Genomic DNA, 21,497 nt, shown 5'->3' on the forward strand with positions numbered 1-21,497 from the left:
CCTTCTGAACAATAAAGGATCGGACCAGTTTCTCGGACCAAATTCTCGGACCAGCTTCTCGGACTAGTCTCGGCCTGGTTTCTTGGGAATCTGGCTCCCCCCGTGTCTCTCTCTCTCTCTCATTTTCTCTCCCTTTCCCTCTCTCTGCTCTTTACTTTAATTTCAGGCTGAATTTTCATCTGGGGCGCGGAGGCTCGCCAGGTCTACTTACTTGCCGTTGTTAAGACCCGCGCGAAAGGGAGCTTAAGGCGAAGCACCCTTAGATATTCAAGCGGGCGCCGGTGCCCCAACGTAGATGGTGCAAATTCCTTGTCTGGAATTTTATTGGTCTTCCGCGTAAACCAAGCTATTCAGCCTTCTTCCTCCACTTAATCTTCCTACTACACTATAGTTTCTTAATCTAATCTTATATTAATAAATAAACGAGTTTTTCCACGCCAACGCCGTCCACCCTTTGAATTCCCTGGATCCACCGGGCTGGACCCCGGCACCCTTGTTTCAAAAAGATTACTTATGGGAAAAATTAAAATAAGCAACAACAAAAATCTTCTTCTATTATCAAATTCATGAAACCCCAATACACATTAAAAATATTTCAAAATGTCCTTTTTTCCACTCTTTGTCTTAAAATGTTATGTATTGCCTAAAGTAAGCAACAGTAGCCATCCTCGAGGATCAAATTGCTTATGGAACTCTGTGCTGAGCATTGTGAAAGCCAGAGAGTAGTTACCAGTCCCAGCAGTATCTGCCAGGTCATGTCCACACACACCAGCCACAGCAATAGGTGTAAGTGCTTAGGGGAGGGGGCTCCAAGCCAGCTTTTGTGAGCCCAACTTCTGTGAACTGGAAAGGACAAGGGAGCAGGGTGATTTAAGAATAAGTAAGATAGTACTCAAAAAGTTCTCCATGGAGAACCCAACCCACAGTCATAAGTGCTAGCCATTTTCACTGTTTTTACTCATTTCAGTCCAGTTATAGACAATTGTAAACAATTCAAAAATCAATTTCTAGATTGTACATTACTCTGGCGACATTTGCAATATTCTGTTTCATGCTTCTTGGATAAGTTTGCTAGGATTTGAAAATATCCTCTGGGACGGAGAAAAGGTGAAACTAAATGGGAGTCCATTTTCTTTTTTTTTTTCATGAAAAAAAAAAATAAAAATCAAAGGGTCAGGAATGGAGTTTCTCCAAATAAAACCAGTGGGTAAGCCATGGCTGGAGAGACCTGTCAGTCATGTCACAGAGTTTGGACTTCATTTGAAGAGCACTAAGGAGCTACCACACAGTCAAAGGCTTTGGCATAGTCAATAAAGCAGAAATAGATGTTTTTCTGGAACTCTCTTGCTTTTTCCATGATCCAGCAGATGTTGGCCATTTGATCTCTGGTTCCTCTGCCTTTTCTAAATGCAGCTTGAACATCTGGAAGTTCACAGTTCACGTATTGCTGAAGCCTGGCCTGGAGAATTTTGAGCATTACTTTACTAGCGTGTGAGATGAGTGCAATTGTGCGGTAGTTTGAGCATTCTTTGGCATTGTCTTTCTTTGGGATTGGAATGAAAACTGACCTTTTCCAGTCCTGTGGCCACTGCTGAGTTTTCCAAATTTGCTGGCATACTGAGTGCAGCACTTTCACAGCATCATCTTTCAGGATTTGAAATAGCTGAACTGGAATTCCATCACCTCCACTAGTTTTGTTGCTCATGATGCTTTCTAAGGCCCACTTGACTTCACATTCCAGGATGTCTGGCTCTAAATGAATGATCATACCATCGTGATTATCTGGGTCGCGAAGGTGGAAAATTCTGAAAGAGATGGGAATACCAAACCACCTGACCTGCTTCTTGAGAAATCTGTATGCAGGTCAGGAAGCAACAGTTAGAACTGGACATGGAACAACAGACTGGTTCCAAATAGGAAAAGGTGTACATCAAGGCTGTATAATGTCACCCTGCTTATTTAACTTATATGCAGAGTACATCATGAGAAACGCTGGGCTGGAAGAAGCTTAAGCTGGAATCAAGATTGCCAGGAGAAATATCAGCAACCTCAGATATGCAGATGACACCACCCTTACTTATGGCAGAAAATGAAGAGGAACTAAAAAAGCCTCTTGATGAAAGTAAAAGAGGAGAATGAAAAAGTTGGCTTAAAGCTCAACATTCAGAAAACGAAGATCATGGCATCCAGTCCCATCACTTCATGGGAAATAGATGGGGAAACAGTGGAAACAGTGTCAGACTTTATTTTGGGGGGGCTCTAAAATCACTGCAGATGGTGATTGCAGGCATGAAATTAAAAGACGCTTACTCCTTGGAAGAAAAGTTATGACCAACCTAGATCCCCTATTGAAAAGCAGAGACATTACTTTGCCAACAAAGGTCCATCTAGTCAAGGCTATGGTTTTTCCAGTGGTCATGTATGAATGTGAGAGTTGGACTGTGAAGACAGCTGAGCGCCGAAAAATTGATGCTTTTGAACTGTGGTGTTGGAGAAGACTCTTGAGAGTCCCTTGGACTGCAAGGAGATCCAACCAGTCCATTCTAGTACTGGGTTGTTCAGTCCTAAGGAACTGATCAGTCCTGGGATTTCTCTGGAAGGAATGGTGCTAAAGCTGAAACTCCAGTACTTTGGCCACCTCATGCGAAGAGTTGACTCATTGGAAAAGACTCTGATGCTGGGAGGGATTGGGGGCAGGAGGAGAAGGGGACGACAGAGGATGAGATGGCTGGATGGCATCACCAACTCGATGGACGTGAGTTTGAGTGAACTCTGGGAGATGGTGATGGACAGAGAGGCCTGGCATGCTGCGATTCATGGGGTCGCAAAAAGTCAGACATGACTGAGCAACTGAACTAACTAACTAAGGAGCTACCAAAAGGTTTTCAGCAAAGTACAGTCAGCTTTGTGTACTAAGACATGTGGTAGGCTGCCTCCAAGATGGCCCACAATGAATACCCATTGTGGTATTCATACTGTGTGATCCTCTACCCTCAGGTATAGACTGAATTTAGCGACTGCTTCTAATGACAAAAAATATGATAAAAGGGATAGGGTGACGCTTCCAAGATTAGGTAAGTGTGGAGTTCATCCTTGATGCCTCAGTCTCTCCCTCATCACACTAAGGAAAGCCAGCTGCCATGGTGTGAGCTGTCCTATGGAAATGCCCACACATGAAGGAACTGATATCTCCTGCCAACAGTCATGTGAGAAAGCTTGGAAGTGTACCTTTCTCCAGTTGAGCTTTCAAGTGATAAAGTCCCCACCAACACTTATTGCAACTATTGAGAGATCTTGAGTCAGAGACACCCAGCTAAGCCTTGCCTAGATTCCTGACCCACAGAAATGGTGAGATAACAAATATATGCTGTTTTAAACCACTCATTTTGGGGCTAGTTTGTTATGTAGCAATACATAACTAATACAGATGATTATTCTGGCTAATGTAGGTAATACACTGGGGAATAAAGGTAAGACTGGAAGGCGTAAGACAAATAAACCAGCAGCCACAGTAGTTGAAGCAAGGGAAAAGATGTATTTGACCCAGAATGATGTCAGTGAGGACGAGAGCCCCAAGGTTAGGGAAATATGAGCTAGGCAGACTTGGAATGAGTATAGCAAATGCATGTAATGGAATCTCACACTCTTTTCAGGAGAAAGTTCTAAGTATGACTCTAAGCTATCAAGTGACTAATCCAAGAAGAAAATTACTTACATAATTACTTGTATTACTTACATAATTCATAAAGCTTACAATATAAAAATGAACCAGTTTCTAAGGAGAAATCTAGTCATTACTTATCCTGAGACCAGAAAGAAGCTTCTCCAAGGGTCTTAAAAGAAGGTACTGTTTAATGTAGAAAATACATCCACAAATAAAATTATCTCTTTCTTTTGCTTTCTCCCTTGATTGCTGATGGCATTAATCCAAAGTAAAATTCAGTGAAGACTCCCTGGTTCCCACAGTAATGAAATCAGGGTCACAGCTGGTTTAATCCAGACACAGATGGCTGGCTATCTAGGAGAAAAACCTAACCACATGCCCATTTTCCACTTAGCTTTTCTTCAAGTGTTGAATAGCACCAAGTTCAAGGTATGATCCCTGGCTGGAGATGGAGGGCATTGACTGGCTATGAACATCTGAATGTCAACCCTGGCAGAGAGAATGCTCACTGTCATGCAAGGAGGAATGTTAGAATGTAAAGAACAGAATTTGAAAAAAAAAGAACCGACAGTGAACATGGAATTTTGGATTTACTCTAGCTCCCAAAGTTTTATAACAGAGAGATGAGCTTAAGGTTAGCCTCAAAATCTTCAAAGCAAATGTAACAAAAGCCAAGAAAGTAGCTGTTGATGTGGGGACCCCTATATCTGTTCCAAGCAGAGCCCAAGCTTGGTCCTCACTTGGGACCTCACAGGACAGGATGAGCAAGTCTTGTTTAGGCAGCATCATCTTCAACGCTCAGCATTCCTTTGTCACCTTGAAAAGACATTGGAAGATGTATTCTAGCAGGATTTGTGAATTCAAGAGATGAATAGGGAAAATGAAAAGAATAGAGGTAAAATAGTCATGGAGGAGGAGGTAGTACTAGGAAATGTCCACAGGCACATGAAATTCTAGCTCTAACAGCCTGATTGTAGCAGCCTAATTTAGTTGATGTCTCATTGGAAAAGCTGAATAAAATACCAATGCATCATCTGAAGATGTTAGTGTTCTGGTCATTAGAACTTGACCAAGATTCCATAGAGAAGGGAAACATATTGAGCTGAGCAATCTACCTAGTTTGGCCCCTCCAGGAATTTGCAGAATCATAAAAATCATGGAGCAGGAAGGCTGAGCATTCAGCAGTAACATGGACTTGAGAAGGCAAAAATGCGGGCCCAGGGTTTCCAAAATGCCCAGGACTTGAGAAATCCATCTCCTGGAGAGTAGGAAAATTCAGAAACATGAGCCTACATCCTGACTCAAGTTTTAATTTGAGACATTTTCAGATTTTAAAAATTTGTTCGGTCCTATGAAGTGAATTGTGTACCCCCTAAAGTCATAATGTTGAAACCTTAGTCCCCAGTGTGGTAATATTGGGAGATGGGACCTTTGAGAAGTAACTAGATTTAGATGAGGTCATAAAGATAGGGCCGTCAATCAGCATCCACATAAAAACAGATCTCTGAGAGCTTGGTTATTCTCTCTGCTCTAAGAACACAGTGAGACGGTAGCCACTTGCAATGCAGGAAGTGGCTCTCATTAGACCCTGATCTCAGACTTCCGGTCTCCAGAACTATGAGAAATAAATATTGTTTAAGCCACCAAGTCTACAGTATTTGCTGTGGCATCCCATGCTGACTAAGACACCTGACAAACTAGACAGAAATTTTGGTGGTCTCAAAATGCTGAGGAATTTTAGTCCTGTGTCTGTATCTGAGCAGGAGGCCTAATAAACTTCCTAGGTTTTCAGTTAGGACCCTTAAGAGACTATACACAGTACACTCCGCATGCATGTGTGTTAAGTCACTTCAGTCGTGTCCAGCTCTTTGTGATCCTATGGACTGTAGCCCTATGTGTGTGTTTGTGTGTGTGTGTGTGTGTATATATTATATATATATATATATATATATATATATATACACACATATATATACATATAATAGACCCATATATATATATACATATAATAGACCCAGATCCAAATATGAGAATATTCAAACAGTGATTTTTAAAATAACTATGACATGTTCAACAAATTAAAAGACAAAATGGGAGTTAGCAAAGAAACAGTGATAATAAATCAAATGAAAATTCTAGGGCTGAAGAACACAGTAATTGAAATTAGGAGATCAATGAGTGGACTCACCCTAGATTGGTTTCAGGAGAAGAAAAGATTTGGAAAAAAAAAATCAGTGATAGAAATGTCCATAATGAAAGAGAATTTAAAGTATAACATACAAAAAGTTATTTAAGAAACAAATGTGATGTGATAAAATGGTGTATTATATAACTGAAGTGCCAGAAAGGAAGAAGAAGGAGATGACGATCGAAGCAATGCTTGTTGCTCAGTCGTGTCCAACTCTTTGCGACCCCATGGACTGTAGTCCGCCAGGCTCCTCTGTCCATGGGATTCTTCAGGCAAGAATACTGCCTTGGGTTGCCATGCCCTCCTCCAGGGGATCTTCCCAACCCAGGGATCGAACCCATATCTCCTGCATTCCAGTCTGATTCTTTACTGTCTGAGGCATCAGAGAAGCCCTGATGGGGGCAATAGTTGTAGACAATTTCTCAAAACTCATGAAAAACAAACAAGTTCAGTGAATCCCAAGCAGGTTAAGTAAAAAGAAAACAGTATGTACATACCATCATGGTAAACTGCTGAAAACCAGCAACAAAGAGAGAAATCTTTAGAGCAGCCAGAAAAAAATTAGAGGGCAGATTAACTTCAATGGGGCAATAGTAAGGTATTTAGCTGATTTTTTCAGGAGAAGCAATGAAAACAGTGAAATTATGTCTGTATGGTGCCAGAAGAAAACCCTGCACAGGACATACAGGCAGGGAGAAATGCTTGAGGCCATTTATCTCATTTCTACAAAGTAAAAATAAGCTTCTGGCTGTCCCTTGATGGCCTAGACAGCTGTGATGAGAGTTTTTACTATTTTATTTTCACTGTTTGGGATCTTTACTGCTGATTAGTTGTTTGCTTTCTTTACATAGTTGTAACAGAGCATTACATGAATCCAATTCCAAAAAATATTTTAATACACTATTGATGGATGAAATCATGAATCTTACTTTTGAAAACTCTATTTAATTAGTGGGAGCTTCCTCCCATCAAATACGTATAAATTAATGAGATCGTTGCTGACTTTAGCTGCACATTCTAGTGATTAATTAGAGGGATATATAGCTTCTCTCCACGTGCCACAGTGAAATCTTTCATCTTCATGGCTGTTAAGCCCCAGGCTTTTAATTAAAACTGTCTGAAGAGGAGTCCTACTCAAGATACCCTAGGAGTTTGTGAGAGATACATGAGATTATCCATGTAAAACTCTTAGCACGGTGAAGATTTTGTTTTCTCTAATAGGCACAGTATCCATGTTTTCAATAATTTGGCAATGCTAGTGGAAAAAGCTAGTTCTTTTGGTAAGTGTGCACCCTCAAGAATCAGTTGATGGCATCTGAGACAAAGCAGGTTCCCCTGGGATAGCCTCATGGGGGAGCAGGATCTGTGTGTCCCAGGTAAAAACAGTTAGTTTCTATGAGATGGAAAGGGGGGAAAGTTGTTAATGCAATCACACTCTTATAAACCTTCTCACCCTCAGGTGTGCTCTGAGTAAACACTGCCTACATCCTGCTCCCCGGAATCTCTGACACCAATAATTTTGCAAAGCATGCAACAGTTTTGTGGAGAGTTTGCACGTGTGTCTCAGTGACGTACCTCTCCTCCCCCAACCCCCACCCCCCGCGTGACTGTGGTATTGCGACATGAAAATGGAGTTTTATCTTGTGAGTTTGCATTCCTAGTCACTGGAGTCTTCCTTTGAGTCTCTTGCCTCATTCCATAAAGCTCCATTTCTTGTCCTCAGTCAGAAATAGTGAAAGCAGAGAAGTAGGAGCCAGAAGTGGTGAATTCTAAATCCCTTCAACTGCTATTCTAAAGTGGAGTGGATGGGAGCTCTAGAGTTTATGCTAGTTTCACCAGAATAATCACAAAACTGAGACAACCATGATGTGGTTTTTTCAATTTTTTTTTTCCAGAAACTGATAGGCAACATGTGCATTGATTAGATTCAACTTTGCGATTCTAATTTCTCTAAATAAAGTGTGATGTGAAACATGAAACTGAAAATTCAGACTCGATGTTTTTTCACATAGACAATGCGCACTTAGGATTGGTATTTTTACTTTTTCTGTTTTAATCAATGACATTTTTCAATCTTTTATGGAAGTGTAATCTGCAGTACAGAAAAATATATGAGTCACAAATGTGTGCAGGTATCATAAGTGTGCATGCATTATAAAAGTATACCCTTGATGCATTTTCACAAAAACACACATGTAGATAATAATAATAATAATAATAAAATAACCTACCAGATTATCACATCCTAAGGTCCTGGGCTTAGAAAGTTCAGTGAGTGCAGTTCAGAGCTCAACCTCTACCAGAGAGGGTCATTTCTGTTTTCAGGATTGAGGTTGTGAACTAGATATTGTTTGTGAGGGTGGTAGGAAGAATGCTGCGCTATTATAAACCCCCAAAATTTTCAAGTAACAATCTCATTCTTTGTAAAGTTCAGCAGAGGAGAAGCCAGAGGTTCAGGGTTACAATGTGTCCACAGTTCAGAATGTGGAGGTGCACTGTCATGACAAGGCAGAGATGCTGTGCTAAGACCAGGAGCATCAGAGAGCTCACCAGCAGGGCCCCCAGGTGAGCCCAGGACCCAACATGAACAAGAGAGCCCCAGATGGATTTAGAATGTGTTCCAGAGGCAGATGTGTGTGGGCCTCTGGTCAAGGGTCAAAAAAATCATCAAGGTACTAGCACTGACTGATTACCTGATCTGTCTCGAGGCTTCTCCTCCAACAGTGATTTGGGTTGTGCTCTTGCTAAAGTCCTGGCCTTCTCAAGAACCAACAAGTTAAACCCATGGCATGAAGTTATTAGCAGAGTAAAGTCTAGACACATCATAGATCCAGGCAACAGCTGCAGGAGGTTTCAGTTCCAGGTCTCCACACAATATTTAGCCTAAGTTCTCAGAAATGATGCAGGTACATCCCAGGTAACCCAAATCTCTACCTCACCTCCTGTAGTAGAGGCCATTGTATTCTCTGTTGTGGAATGCAGTTTCACCCTTGATCCCCATCTCTGCATGTTAAGTGTCCGCATCTACTGGTCCATTCAGGGACGTATTTCTCAGTACCAAGCCAGGAAGTCACTTCTGATGTTACACCAGAAGACCATTAGCTCACTGTCAGTTCTCTGATTCTTTTTTTTTAATTGAAGGTTAATTGCTTTACAGAATGTTGTTGTTTTCTGTCAAACCTCAATATAAATCAGCCATAGGTAAACATATATCCCCTCCCTTTTAAACCTCCCTCCCATGTCCCCCCACATCCCACCCCTCTAGGTTGATACAGAGCCCTTGTTTGAGTTTCCTGAGGCATACAGCAAATTCCCGTTGGCTATCTACTTTAAATATGGTAATATAAGTTTCCATGTTACTCTTTCCATACATCTCATCCTCTCCTCCCCTCTCCCCATGTCCATAAGTCTATTCCCTATGTCTATTTCTCCACTGCTGCCCTGTAAATGAATTCTTCAGTACCATTTTTCTAGATTCCATGCATGTGCATTAGAATATGATATTTATCTTTCTATTTCTGACCCACTTCTTTCTATATAATAGGTTCTACGTTCATCCACCTTATTAGAATGGACTCAAATGCATTCCTTTTACGGCTGAGTATGGAATGAGGCTCGTGACATTGCACAGGAGACAGGGATCCAGACCATCCCCATGGAAAAGAAATGCAAAAAAGCAAAACGGCTGTCCGGGGAGGCCTTACAAATAGCTGTGAAAAGAAAAGAGGCGAAAAGCAAAGGAGAAAAGGAAACATATAAGCATCTGAATGCAGAGTTCCAAAGAATAGCAGGAAGAGATAAGAAAGCCATCTTCAGTGATCAATGCAAAGAAATAGAGGAAAACAACAGAATGGGAAAGACTAGAGATCTCTTCAAGAAAATTAGAGATACCAAGGGAACATTTCATGCAAAGATGGGCTCGATAAAGGATAGAAATGGTATGGACCTAACAAAAGCAGAAGATACTAAGAAGAGGTGGCAAGAATGCACAGAAGAACTGTACAAAAAAGATCTTCACGACCCAGGTAATCATGATGATGTGATCACTAATCTAGAGCCAGACATCTTGGAATGTAAAGTCAAGTGAAAGCATCACTATGAACAAAGCTAGTGGAGGTGATGGAATTCCAGTTGAGCTATTTCAAATCCTGAAAGATGATGCTGTGAAAGTGCTGCACTCAATATGCCAACAAATTTGGAAAACTCAGCAGTGGCCACAGGACTGGAACAGGTCAGTTTTCATTCCCATCCCAAAAAAGGCAATGCCAAAGAATGCTCAAACTACCACACAACTGCACTCATCTCACACGCTAGTAAAGTAACGCTCAAGATTCTCCAAGCCAGGCTTCAGTAATACGTGAACCGTGAACTCCCTGATGTTCAAGCTGCTTTTAGAAAAGGCAGAGGAACCAGAAATCAAATTGCCAACATCTGCTGGATCATGGAAAAAGCAAGAGAGTTCCAGAAAAACATCTATTTCTGCTTTACTGACTATGTCAAAGCCTTTGACTGCGTAGATCACAATAAACTGTGGAAAATTCTGAAAGAGATGGGAATACCAGACCACCTAACCTGCCTCTTGAGAAATCTGTATGCAGGTCAAGAAACAACAGTTAGAACTGGACATGGAACAACAGACTGGTTCCAAATAGGAAAAGGAGTACGTCAAGGCTGTATATTGTCACCCTGCTTATTTAACTTCTATGCAGAGTACATCATGAGAAACGCTGGACTGGAAGAAACACAAGCTGGAATCAAGATTGCTGGGAGAAATATCAATAACCTCAGCTATGCAGATGACACCACCCTTATGGCAGAAAGTGAAGAGGAACTCAAAAGCCTCTTGATGAAAGTGAAAGAGGAGAGTGAAAAAGTTGGCTTAAAGCTCAACATTCAGAAAACGAAGATCATGGCATCCGGCCTCATCACTCCATGGGAGATAGATGGGGAAACAGTGGAAACAGTGTCAGACTTTATTTTGGGGGGCTCCAAAATCACTGCAGATGGTGATTGCAGCCATGAAATTAAAAGATTCTTACTTACTCCTTGGAAGAAAAGTTATGAGCAACCTAGATATCATATTGAAAAGCAGAGACATTACTTTGTCGACTAAGCTCCGTCTAGTCAAGGCTATGGTTTTTCCTGTGGTCATGTATGGATGTGAGAGTTGGACTGTGAAGAAGGCTGAGCGTCGAAGATTGATGCTTTTGAACTGTGGTGTTGGAGAAGACTCTTGAGAGTCCCTTGGACTACAAGGAGATCCAACCAGTCCATTCTGAAGGAGATCAACCCTGGGATTTCTTTGGAAGGAATGATGTTAAAGCTGAAACTCCAGTACTTTGGCCACCGCATGCAAAGAGTTGACTCATTGGAAAAGACTCTGATGCTGGGAGGGATTGGGGGCAGGAGGAGAAGGGGACGACAGAGGATGAGATGACTGGTTGGCATCACCGACTCGATGGACGTGAGTCTGAGTGAACTCTGGGTGATGGTGATGAACAGGGAGGCCTGGCATGCTGCAATTCATGGGGTCGCAGAGAGTCAGACACGACTGAGCAACTGAACTGAACTGAACTGAATATTCCATTGTGTATATGTATCACAACTTCTTTATCCATTCATCTGTCAGTGGGCATCTATGTTGCTTCCATGTTCTGGCTACTGTAAATAGTGCTGAAAGAACAATGGGATACATGTGTCTTTTTCAACCCTGGCTTCCTCAGGGTATATGCCTAGGAGTGGGATTGCTACATCATATGGTGGTTTTAGTTCTAGTTTTTTAAGGAATCTCCATACTGTATTCCATAGTGGCTGTATCAATTTATATTCCCACCAACAATGCAAGAGCATTCCCTTTTCTCCACATCCTCTCCAGCATTTACTGTTTGTAGTTTTTTTGATGATGGTCATTCTGACTGGTGTGAGGTGATATCTCATTGTGGTTTTGATTTGCATTTTTCTAATAATGAGCAATGTTGAGCATCTTTTCATGTGTTTGTTAGCCATCTGTATGTCTTCTTTGGAGAAATGTCTGTTTAGGTATTTTTCCTACTTTTTGACTGGGTTGTTTGTTTTTCTGGCATTAAGGTGTATGAGCTGCTTGTATATTTTGGAAATCAATCCTTTGTCAGTTGTTTCATTTGTTATTATCTTCTCCCACTCTGAGGGTTGCCTTTTCACCTTGCTTATAGTTTCCTTTGCTGGCAAAAGCTTTTAAGCTTAATCAGGTCCCACTTGCTTACTTTTGTTTTTATTTCTATTATTCTAGGAGGTGGGTCATAGAGGATCTTGCTTTGATTTATGTCATCAAGTGTTCTGCTTATGTTTTCCTCTAAGAGTTTTATAGTTTCTAGTCTTACATTTAGGTATTTAATCCATTTTGACTTTATCTTTGTGTATGGTGTTAGGAAGAGTTCTAATTTCTTTCTTTTACATGTAGCTGTCCAGTTTTCCCAGCACCATTTGTTGAAGAGGCTGTCTTTGTCCCATTGTATATTCTTGCCTCCTTTGTCAAAAATAAGGTACCCATAGGCGCATGGGTTTATTTCTGGGCTTTCTATCTTGTTCCATTGGTCTATATTTCTGTTTTTGTACCAGTACCATACTGTCTTGATGACTGTAGCTTTGTAATATAATCTGAAGCCAGGAAGGTTGATTCCTCCAGCTCCATTCTTCTTTCTCAAGACCATTTTGGTTATTCAGGGACTTTTGTGTTTCCATATGAATTATGAATTTTTTTGTTCTAGTTCTGTGAAAAATGCCATTGGTAATTTGATAGGGATCACATTGAATCTGTGAACTGCATTTGGTATCATAGTCATTTTCACAATATTGATTCTTCCTAGCCAGGAACTTGGAATATCTCTCTATCTGATTATGTTGACTTTGATTTCTTTCATCAACGCCTTATAATTTTCTGTGTACAGTTCTTTCATCTCCTTAGGTAAATTTATTCCTAAATATTTAATTATTTTTGTTGCAATGGTGAATGGGATTGATTTCTTACTTTCTCTTTCTGATTTTTCATTGTTAGTATATAGAAATGCAAGTGATTTCTGTGTATTGATTTTGTATCCTGCAACTTTGATAAATTCACTGATTAGCTCTAGTAATTTTCTGCTACTATCTTTAGGCTTTTCTGTGTACAGTATCATATCATCTGCAAACTGTGACAGATCTACTACTTCTTTTCCAACTTGGATTCCTTTAATTTGTTTTTCTTCTCTGATTGCTATAGCTAGGACTTCCAGAACTATGCTGAATAATAGTGGGGAAAGTGGACACCCTTGTCTTGTTCCTAATCTTAGGGGGAATGCTTTCAGTTTCTCAACATTGAGAATAATGTTTGTTGTAGGCTTATCATATATGGCCTTTACTATGTTGAGGTAGGTCCCTTCCATGCCCATTTTTTGAAGAGTTTTAATCATAAATGGGTGCTGAATTTTTTCAAAGGCTTTTTCTGCATCTATTGAGATTACCATATGGTTTTTATCTTTCAGTTTGTTAATATGGTGTATCACATTGATTGATTTGTGTATATTGAAGAATTCTTGCATTCCTGGAATAAACCCAACTTGATCATGGAGTATGAGCTTTTTGATGTGTTGCTGAATTCTATTTGCTAAAATTTTGTTGAGGATTTTTGCAACTGTGTTCATCAGTGATATTGGCCTGTGGTTTCCTTTTTTGTGTTGTCCCTTCTGGTTTTGGTATCAGGGTGATGGTGACCTCGTAGAATGAGGTTGGAAGTGTTTCTTTCTCTGCAATTTTTTGAAAGAGTTTTAGAAGGATAGGCATTAGCTCTTCTCTAAATGTTTGATAGAATTCTCCTGTGAAGCCACCTGGTCCTGGGCTTTTGTTTTTTGGGAGATTTTTGATCATAGGTTCAATTTCAGTGCTTGTCATTAGGTTGTTCATAATTTCTATTTCTTCCTGGTTCAGTCTTGGAAGATTGAGCTTTTGTAAGAATCTGTCCATTTCTTCCAGGTTATGCATTTTATTGCCATAGAGTTGTTCATAATAGTCTCTTATAATGCTTTGCATTTCTGCATTGTCTGTTCTAACCTCTCCTTTTTCACTTCTAATTTTGTTGATTTGATTCTTCTCTCTTTTTTTCTTGATGAGTATGGCTAAAGCCTTGCCAATTTTGTTCATCTTCTCAAAGAATCAGCTTTTAGTTTTATTAATCTTTACTATTGTTTCTTTTGTTTCTTTTTCATTTATTTCTGCTCAGATCTTTATGATTTTTTTTTTACTGATTTTGAGGGGGTTTTTGGTTCTTATTTTTCCAGTTGTTTTACTTGTAAAGTTAAGTTGTCTAGTCAATATCTTTCTTGTTTCTTGAGATAGGATTGTGTTGCTATTAATTCCCCTCTTAGAACTGCTCTTGCTGCATCCCATAGGTTTTGAGTTGTAGTGTTCTCATTGTCATTTGTTTCTAGAAATTTTTTGCTTTTCCTTTTGATTTCTTCAGTAACCTGTTGGTTATTTTAAAACATGTTGTTTAATCTCCATGTATTTCTGTTTCTTACAGTTTTTTTTCTTGTAATTGATATCTACTCTCATAGCTTTGTTGTTGGAGAAGATGCTTGATATGATTTCAATTTTCTTAAATTTACTGAGGTTTGATTTGTGACCCAAGATGTGGTATATCCTGGGGAACTTTCCATGTGCACTAGAGAAGGTGCATTCTTCTGCATTTGGGTGGAATGTCCTGAAGATATCGATGAGATCCATCTCATCTAATGTATCATTTAAGACTTGTGTTTCCTTATTAATTTTCTGTTTTGATGATCTGTCCATTGGTGTGAATAGGGTGTTAAAGTCTCCTACTATTGCTGTGTTACTGTCAATTTCTCCTTTAATGTCTGTTAGTGCTTGTCCTATGTATTGAGGTGCTCCTATGTTGAGTGCTTAGATATTTAAAATTGTCATATCTTCTTCTTGGATTGGTCCCTTGATCATTATGTAGTGTCCTTCCTTATCTCTTGTAATCTTCTTTATTTTAAGGTCTATTTTGTCTGATATGAAGATTACTACTCCAGCTCTCTTTTGCTTCCCATTTTCATGGAATATATTTTTCCATCCTCTCATTTTCAGTATGTATGTGTCTTCAGGTCTGAAGTAGGTTTCTTGTAGACAGCATATATATGGGTCTTGTCTTTGTATCTGTTCAGCTAGTCTGTGTCTTTTGGTTGGAGCATTTGATCCACTTACATTTAAAGTAATTATTGATATATATGTTCCTATTGCCATTTTCTTAATTGTTTGGGGTTAATTTTGTAGCTATTTTTTCTTCTGTTATATTTCTTGACTATATACATCCCTTTAACATTTGTATTGGAGAAGGAAATGGCAACCCACTCCAGTGTTCTTGCCTGGAGAATCCCAGGGATGGGGGAGCCTAGTAGGCTGCTGTCTGTGGGGTCGCACAGAGTCAAACACGACTGACGCGACTCAGCAGCAGCATTTGCCGTAAAGTTGGTTTGGTGGTACTGAATTCTCTTACCCCTTGCTTGTCTGAAAAGCTTTTTCTTTCTCCATCAATTTTGAATGAGATCCTTGCCAGGGACAACAATCTTGGTTGTATACTTTTCCCTTTCAGTATTTTAAATGTATCCTGCCATTGCCTTTTGACCTGCAGAGTTTCTGATGAAAGGTCAACTGTTAAACATATGGGCTTTCCCTTGTATGTTCCTTGTCGCTTTTCAATTGCTGCTTTTAGTACTTTTTCTTTCTGTTTAGTCTTTGTTAGTTTGATTAGCATGTCTTGGCATGTTTCTCCTTGGGTTTATCCTGTATGGGACGCTGTACCTCTTGGACTTGATTGACTATTTCCTTTTCCATGTTGGGGAAATTTTCAACTATAATCTCGGCAAAAATTTTCTCATACCCTTTCTTTTTCTCTTCTTCTTCTGAGACCCCTATTATTCGAATGTTTGTGCACTTGATATTGACTCAGAGGTCGCTGAGACTCTCCTCAGTTCTTTTCATTCTTTTACTTTATTCTGCTCTTCAGAAGTTTATTTCTACCATTTTATCTTCCAGCTCACTGATTTGTCCTTCTGCTTCAGATATTCTGCTATTGATTCCTTCTAGAGTGTTTTTAATTCCATTAATTGTGCCGCTTGTCACGGCATGTTTATTCTTTAATTCTTCTAGGTCTTTGTTAATTGATTCTTTCATTTTTCTCCATTCTGTTTTCAAGGTTTTTGATCATTTTTACTATCATTTTTCTGAATTTTTTTCAGGTAGTTTGGCTATTTCTTCTTCATTTATTTAGGCTTCTGTGTTTCTAGTTTGTTCCTTGATTTGTGTAGTATTTCTCTGCATTTTCATTATTTTGTTTAAACTTACTGTACTTGAGATCTCCTTTTCCAAAGCTTCAAGGTTGAATTCTTCCTTCCTTTTGATTTTTGCCCTCTAAGTTCAGTCCAGTGGTTTGTGTAAGCTTCTTATAGGGTGAAATTTGTGCTGAGTTTTTGTTTGTTTGTTTTTCCTCTGATGGGCAAGACTGAGTGAGGTGGTAATCCTCTGTGCTGATGACTGGGTTTGTATTTTTGTTTTGTTGTTGTTTAGGTGAGGCATCCTGCACAGGGTGCTACTGGTGGTTGGGTGATGCCAGGTCTTATATTCAAGTGGTTTCCTTTGTATGAGTTCTCACTATTTGATACTCCATAGGGTTAGTTCTCTGTAGTCTAGGGTCTTGGAGTCAGTGCTCCCACTCCAAAGGTCACAGCTTGATCTCTTGTCAGGAACAAAGATTCCACAAGTGGTTTGTTACAGCGAGATTAAAACAAATATCTAAAAATGAGAAACCAAAGATGAACCCCAAACAAATGGAAATTACAAAATCAGGCAAATAATAATTAAAATAATAGAATGTACATATATATATATATATATATATATATATATATACACACACACACACACCCAGGAGGAAAGTCAAAACAGTTCAACAAAAATAAAGTACAATAGCTTGACCCAGAGAATAAAGGAAACCTAAAATTATATCTACCAGAACAAAACAAACCAAAGCACAAACTGGAAAACAAAACTATAGCAAGGTGCCATTTGGGAAATAAAGCAATGAAAATAAAACTAACAAATATGTTAAGAGGAAAGGAAAGAAAGAAAGAATAGCTGTGCAAAGTTACATAGAGGTAGATGAAGAAGATTTATATGCTTTGAAGATTAACTACAAGGGGAAAAGAAAAGTAGGATATGCAAAAAAAGAATAAGTGTAGAAAAATATAACAGGTTTAAGAAAATTAAATATTGAAATTATAAAATACAGAAAAAAAATAACAGAAGAAGAAGAAAAAAGGAAAAAAAAAAAAAACTCCACAGAACTGCAAAGGCCCAACATAGAGGCAGAGGCATATGTTTATAACAACAATAAAATTGTGACTGAATATACACATATCGGAGAAGGCAGTGGCACCCCACTCCAGTACTCTTGCCTGGAAAATCCCATGGACAGAGGAGCCTGGTAGGCTGCAGTCCATGGGGTCGCTACTAGTCGGACATGATTGAGCGATTTCACTTTCACTTTTCACTTTCATGCATCAGAGAAGGAAATGGCAACCCACTCTGGTGTTCTTGCCTGGAGAATCCCAGGGATGGGGCAGCCTGGTGGGCTGCCATCTATGGGGTCTCACAGAGTTGGACATGACTGAAACAACTTAGCAGCAGCAGAGGCAGCATACACATATACATATGCACCCATAAGCAAAACTGAAACAGTCCAACAAAAATAAAGTACAATAGATCAACCTGGTGAACAAAGGGAACCAAAAATTATGTCTACCAGAACAAAACCAACTAAAGCAAGGTGCCAAATGGGGTGTAAAGCAATGAATATAAAACTAACAGATATGTTCAGACTAAAGGAAAGAAAGAAAAGAAAGAAAGATTAGATATGCAAAGTTAAATAGAAGTAGATAAATAAGATTTGTATATATTAAAGAGTAATTGCAAGGGGAGAAGAACAGTAGGAAAAGCAAATAAAGGAATAAATGTAGAAAAAATAATAATAAGTTTAAAAAATTAAAAAGACAGAAAAACAAAAACCTCCCCAGAACTGCAAAAGCCTGGTATGGAGGCAGAGGTTTATAACAACAATAAAAAAGAAACGTGATTGAGCAAACAAGAAGAAGAAGGAAAAAAAAAAGCTCAAAAGCTTAGTTAGATTTCATAGTGCCAATAGAATTGACAACTACAACAGAGGGGGAAAAAATGGGAAAAAAAATAAAAAAGGCAAGAGAATCTACAGAACACCTCACAACATAAGAATAATAAATGTTTTTCTTGAATCACTGGTGTCAGAGTCCTTTCCCTCTCTGCGAGTCACAGTCCATTTCACCTCCCTAAGATGCCCTCTAACACTGTGCTGATCTCAGGACCTGCTGTGGGGACAGCTCAGATTCTAATCTGGTCCTTATTCCTATGTGTTCTTGCCTTCAATGTTCACGGCTGTCAGAACTTGTGTGTCTTCTTTTGTGGGAGCTCTCAGTGACCGTTTATATATTCCACAGACACAGAGTCTGCCTAGTTGATCATGTGGATTTAATCTACAGCTGTACAGTTGGTGAGAGGGTTTTGGGTCTTCTCCCTTAGTCACACTGCCCCTGGGTTTCAATTGTGGTTTTATTTTCACCTCTGCATGTGGGTCGTCGACTGGGGTTTGCTCCTGAGGCTGCCCTGGAGGACTTGGGTTTGCCCCTGTGAGGGCCAGGTGTGGAGGTGGTGCAGCTGCTTGGGTCACAGGGGTTCTGGCAGCACCAGGTACTCAGGGGAGTTGGCGGCTAGGGCATCAGAAAATATAGTGCTCTAGAAGGGTATGGCAACCAGTATTGGCCAATATGCTCCAGTATTCTTGCCTGGAGAATCCCCCTCCCTGACAGAGAAGCCTGGCAGGCCACAGTCCACAGGGTCCCAGTGAGTCAGACACGATCAAAGTGACCCTGTGCGTATAGGTGCAACACTTTTTGCCTGTAGCAGCTCTGCCCCAGTAAGAGTTGAGCGTGAAGGCGGCACAGCTGCTTGGCTTGTGGGGGTCCTAGAGGTGCCAAGTGTGCAGGGACATGGACTGCCTCCATCGTAGGAGTTATGGCCCTGTCAGAGTCTTTTATCAAGCCTCTTGTAGCTGGCGATCAGAAAGCCTCTTTGGCCAGTCTTTCTCCATAGCTCCACCCGTACAGACACTTAAAGGGCTTCCTTGCCTGCGGTCCTTCTCTGTTATTTGGTGCATCAGGCACATATAGGGGCACCTCGCCTGGGGTTCCACTCTGTAGTTCAATGTGTCAAGCATTTGGTGGGCCAGCTTCTCTATTGTTCAGCTGCTGATGCTGGCATGTAGCGGGAGAGAGGCTATGGTGATGGCTCCACCCACTATGTGTGACTCGGCAGTATTGCCTTGCTTCCAAGCCTGCCGAGCTTTCCTCCACAGACATTCCCCACCACAATCTCCTCCCTCACATCCCCTCTATCCATCTCTCTGCAGTCAACAGCAGCCCTGGCCCTGGGATTGCCCCACAATCCCAAAACTCCAACTCCCAACCGCTGCGCCGTCTAGGGTATGTATGGCTGCAGCAAGGGCTGCCTGATTCTCCTTCCATTTAGGATGCCACAGATCAACTGTTCCCTTCTCAGCCTTTAATGTTTCTCCTCCAACTCAGACAATTGCCCCAGTGTGAGGATCAGACCCTTGCTTCAGTTCCCCACCCGCCGAGGGCAGGTCCAGTCCTACTAACACTCCCATTTCCCCTCCTTGTTCCTTTGTCCTACCAAGTTTTGTGTGGGTCTCTATATTCTTTGGAGAAGGCAATGGCACCCCACTCCAGTACTCCTGCCTGGCAAACCCATGGACGGAGGAGTCTGGTAGGTGCAGTCCATGGAGTCTCTAGGAGTTGGACACGACTGAGATACTTCACTTTCACTTTTCACTTTCATACATTGGAGAAGGAAATGGCAACCCACTCCAGGGTTCTTGCCTGGAGATTCCCAGGGCCGGGGGATCCTGGTAGGCTGCTGTCTATGGGGTCGCACAGAGTCAGACACGACTGAAGCGACTTAGCAGCAGCAGCAGCATATATTATTTTCCTCTGGTCAAGTACTCCTGTCTGCTCTCAGCCGGTGTTCTGCATGCACTTCTGTGTCTGGAGGTGTATTCCTGATGTATCCGTGGAGAGAGATGTATTCTACATCCACCTACTCCTCCACCAACTTGTTCCTCCTCCTCTGATTCTGATATATACCTTTCCTCATGGATCTCTCACAACTGCAAAAATATTCACTTAGTTGTATTATTTTCATATTTTCATTTCCCATAGCTTCTCCTTTCTCACTGAGAGTAGTTTTTTCTCATGAAATTCTAAGGCCTCCTTCTCTTACTCAGTTTTTTCAGAAAATAATGCTGTGATTCTTTTGGAGGCTGCCACATAAAATGCATTTGTACTGTTCTGTTTTTATCCCACTGTCTCTTGCAGCAAAACAAATCAGTTATCAAATTCCACCCTGTCACTTATTTTTGAGAGACCACAGTATCCAGACACTAAAAGAGGCCTCACAGGGACAATACAAATGATTTAAGGGATGATATTGGTCCTTGCACTTGAGTAAATGGTGAGAGAGATAGAAGGACACTGTTGATCAATATCTTACAAGGCCAGAGCTCAGCTAAGCATTTAAATTACCCGTTGAGTTCCCAGACCCTCTATATAATACTTTCAGCAGCCCCTGTTTGTTAGAAAAAACTATCATCTCTTCTCTGGTAACTTTAAACCAGACAATGGTCTTTCAGCCTGGGATATAGTGGAGTCTCAAGTAAATGTTTTGAGATAGATGGATGGATGGATGAATAGATGGATGATTGAATGGATGGGATGCATGCATGATGGATGCATAGGTAGATCAAGAGATGGATGGATAAATGGATGTATAGACAGATACAATCATGGACGGACAGATGTAACAGTTTATCTGATATTGGATATCCCTATAGGCAGTTAGCTTGGTGTGGTAGCCTGGTGGCTATGTGATTGTGCAGAAGTTACCTAATGTTTCTGTCTTGTGTCCTTATCTGTAAAAATGAGCCAATACAGGTCTATGATCTCTTTACCTAAAATCCTTGTAGACCTGTTAGGAAATCAGAAGTGTTCAGATTTTAAGAGTATAGTAGTTTTACAGGAAACAACAAAATTTTGTAAAGCAATTATCCTTCAATTAAAAAAGTAAATCAAGTGGAAAAAAAGAGGACGGTAGAGCATATTGCCATTCTTTTTTTGATACCAAATGAATTATGACAACTTTTCTGAGTGCTTAGAAAACTTTAGTTCTTATCATTGAACATAAGAAAATGTGAATTTGTCTTCTGTTCCTTACAGTTTATTTGAGGATGGTCATGGGATCATAAACACATATACTGATTTACGTGATTTTTTTCTGCCATCCCCACAATACTAACTCTAATCATCATGGAAGTGAGGACAGTATTCCATATATATACCTGACACACAGCAAGTGCTCAGTAAAGATACTGGAAGGTATGGAAGGTGGAAGGGAGGGAAGGAAGAAGAATCCTAATTTCTCTATTTCCCGCCACCATGTTCTGTGCAAGTCCATGCTCCAAGCTCAACAGGC

The sequence above is a fragment of the Capricornis sumatraensis genome, chromosome 6 (assembly GCF_032405125.1).
Source record: "Capricornis sumatraensis isolate serow.1 chromosome 6, serow.2, whole genome shotgun sequence".
Taxonomy (NCBI): Eukaryota; Metazoa; Chordata; class Mammalia; order Artiodactyla; family Bovidae; genus Capricornis; species Capricornis sumatraensis.